Source organism: Myotis brandtii, unplaced genomic scaffold (assembly GCF_000412655.1).
Source record: "Myotis brandtii unplaced genomic scaffold, ASM41265v1 scaffold240, whole genome shotgun sequence".
NCBI lineage: Eukaryota > Metazoa > Chordata > Mammalia > Chiroptera > Vespertilionidae > Myotis > Myotis brandtii.
The window spans coordinates 3,766,970-3,770,314 of NW_005359064.1; the positions used below are offsets into that span (position 1 = coordinate 3,766,970).

General features: G+C 41.3%; 1 protein-coding gene across 2 annotated transcripts in view; it reads left to right on the forward strand.

Moving 5' to 3' along the window:
* The window catches only part of CEP192 (centrosomal protein 192kDa), a 107,746-nt gene that overhangs the window by 1,009 nt on the left and 103,392 nt on the right, over positions 1–3,345 (forward strand). The gene's annotated exons all lie outside the window — the stretch shown is intronic.

The following is a 3,345-nucleotide window of genomic DNA, read 5'->3' on the forward strand; positions in this document are numbered from 1 at the left end:
ATTCTGGGCCAGCTTTAGCTCTGAGGCCTCGCTGCTGAAAACATGGATACAATGTTTCGGTCTGGCTGGGTTTCAGTCCTGCTGTTTTCTGGGGTTTTGTTTACCTTCTTATTTGCAACATAGTATATAGTTGCTTAGACTTGCAGCTGAGAGGCTGGCAAGTGAGGCAGCGAACGTTGGAGTCTGCAGCAAGCAAGCCTCGTGCTCGCTTCAGTGCCTGGCTGCCGGCCGCCATCTTGGCTGACAGTTAATTTGCATATACTCACTGATTAGCCAATGAAAAGGGTAGCGGTTGTACGCTAATTACCATGTTTCTCTTTTATTAGTGTAGATATCTTAAATGCCAAGAGTAAATGATGAATATGGCGGAACTTTGTCTTTTTCCCACAGTGTGTACCTTTAAGTGTGTTTAATTGTATATGTAGCCCTCTAATTAACGAGTACAGTAAGTGATATTTTGTATATCCAGAAATGTGATTAAAGCAATTAAGTATTAACTCAAGTGCAAAATTTTGAGGTTACCGCTTTAAGGAAATAGCAAAGATGGCTACTTAGTTTAAAGATAGCATGATATTGTCTTCACTTTAGGTGATGGAGGAGGGATGGGAATGCAATGCAGAGGGAAGTTAGGGGATTTTCCCTTCTAGCAAAGCTTTAGGAATCTGGTATGTCCACGGCTGGTGTAAAACAAGTATAATCCTTTCTGGAAACAAGAGACTAGCTGTTAGATTAGGAATCTTCCCCTGGGTTGTGTTACCCTTGCACCACTGGAAATCACCCAGCACTTATCCATCCAAGCACTTATCACTGTATCATAAGTGGTAGGGATTGTCTGCAGCCTGAGAACTGCCTTCTTTATTTTTGCATTGCCGATGCCCATGAGAGTGTCTTTCATGATTTGTGTTTGATAATGATAGTTGCACGGATGATCTTTGCTTAATATCTAAGTTTTCTTAGACTTGACTCCTCATAGGAATAATCTTTAAAGAGCTTGGTGTGTATTTTAATGTGGTTTATATATCTGTAAAAGAATAACATAGTAATTAAAAGATTAGACCTGGGAGGCTATTTGGAAGACTCATGTAGTAATATTTAGATTAAAAAGTGATGGGTGGGGGTAAGAGATCAACCAAAGGACTTGTATGATGTATATGAACATAACCAATGCACACAGACAGGGGGTGGGGGCGGCCGGGGAGAGGTCAATGGGGGAAAAGGAGACTTATGTAATACTTTATTTAAACAATAAAGAATGTAAATTAAAAAAAGTGATGGGCGGCAGGCGTTGGGAATATAGAAATGGGTCTCAGCTCCAGAGATATATTTGGAGTTAGAAGCGTTAGAATTTGGTAACTAATTGAGAGAGCAAGAAGGATCAGATGGTCCCAGGTTTCTGTCTGACTTGTATAGCAAGAGGATATGGATAACATGTCAAAATTAAGGATAACGGGGAGAGTGGGTGGGGGAGAGGTAGTGGATTTGGTTTTATATTTGTTGGTTTTGCACTACTTGGGAGGCATTGAGGTAAGGTAGTTATCAAATAGCCTTTGGTAATATGAGTGTAGATTTTAGGGTAGAGGTCTGGGCTGAGGTGATTTAAAGATGAGGGAGATGGTATTAGTTCAGAAGAAAGAATACTCTGGAGCCAGACTTGCCTGGGTGTGAATCCTCTGCTCCCACTTGCGCTGTGTGGCCTGGAAAAGTCTCTCTCTTTTTTTTTTTTTTAATTTTTAAATATTTTTATTTTTATTGATTTCAGAGAGGAAGGGAGAGGGAGAGAGATAGAAACATCAATGATGAGAGAGAATCATTGGTTGGCTGCCTCCTGCTCGCCCCCTACTGGGGATTGAGCCCGCAACCCAGGCATGTGCCCTTGACTGGAATTGAACCTGGGACCCTTCAGTCCACAGGCTGACGCTCTATCCACTGAGCCAAACCAACCAGGGCTGGAAAAGTCTCTTAATTCCCTTTCTTAGCCTCGGTTTCTTCAATAGTAGGGATAACTAAAGAATATAGATTACTTTTTTCAACTCATTCCCACCAGTGTACCAGGTACTGGGACTGTATGGGTGAACAAGATAGACATGTCCCCAAGAAACTAAAGTCAGAGATGGACCACCTACTGTCAATCATTTATTCATTTCACAAATATTTGAGTACCTACTATGTGCTAGGCATTGTTATAGGTGTTAGGAAAGAGTGATAGTTAGGCAGGGTCCCTGCTCTTATGGAGCAATCTTTTTAGTGGAAGAAGACAAATACAAAAATAAATAGATAATGATAAGTGCAGGAAGAAATTAAAATGATTGTGATAGACTGTGGGGCTACATTTGACTTAATGATAAGGTGACATTCAAATTGAGGTGAATGTCCGGAAGAAGGCCTAGCTGTCCAGAGATCTAGAAGAGTATTGTAGGCTCCAGGGTAGGGATGGGCTTGGGTTTTATAGGAACAGAAAAGCCAATATATGATGAATGAGCCCAGTGGGATAGAAAATAAGGTGGCCACTGAAATTTTCAGTAGGAATGTGGTCATGATTTATATTTAATGTTTCTTTTGATTCCTGAGTGGGAAATTAATTGTAGGGTGGCAAGAATAGAAGCATATAGACAGGTTAGGAGGCTTTTCCGTAGGGCGGGGTGGTAGTAGCAAAGACAAAAAGATGTAGAATGTTTAAAGGTGTGTTATGGACATGTTTTGCCCTTAGGTATGGACTCCACCAGTAGATATGTTTTGTTTGGCAATAGTGTTTTTATTGAATTTAAATGGGTTTGTGTGGGGCCTGTAATTTCCAATTGAGCTCAGTTCTTAGGGTCCTATTATCTGACAGTATTTATGCCTGAAGGTGTTTGAGCTTGAGATTCCTAATGTGTAAGATATACATTCCATGACATAAAATCTGAGATCAGAATCCTGGGTATCCCTAACATAAGAGAAAGAGATGTAGAAGTAGTACTTTATGATTTTCCTAAAACTCTTAGTTGTGAAGGGAAGGTGAGAGTTAGTGGCAGGAAGTGCAAATAAAGGACGGAAGAATTTTGAACATCTACACTAATAAAAGAGAAACATGGTAATTGGCGTACGACCGCTACCCTTTTCATTGGCTAATCAGTGAGTATATGCAAATTAACTGTCAGCCAAGATGGCGGCCGGCAGCCAGGCACTGAAGCGAGCAGGGAGGCTTGCTTGCTGCGAACTCCCGCCTCACTTGCCAGCCTCTCATCTGCAAGTCTAAGCAACTATATACTATGTTGCAAATAAGAAGGTAAACAAAACCCCAGAAAACAGCCGGACTGAAACCCAGCCGGACCGAAACATTGTATCCATGTTTTCAGCAGCGGGGCC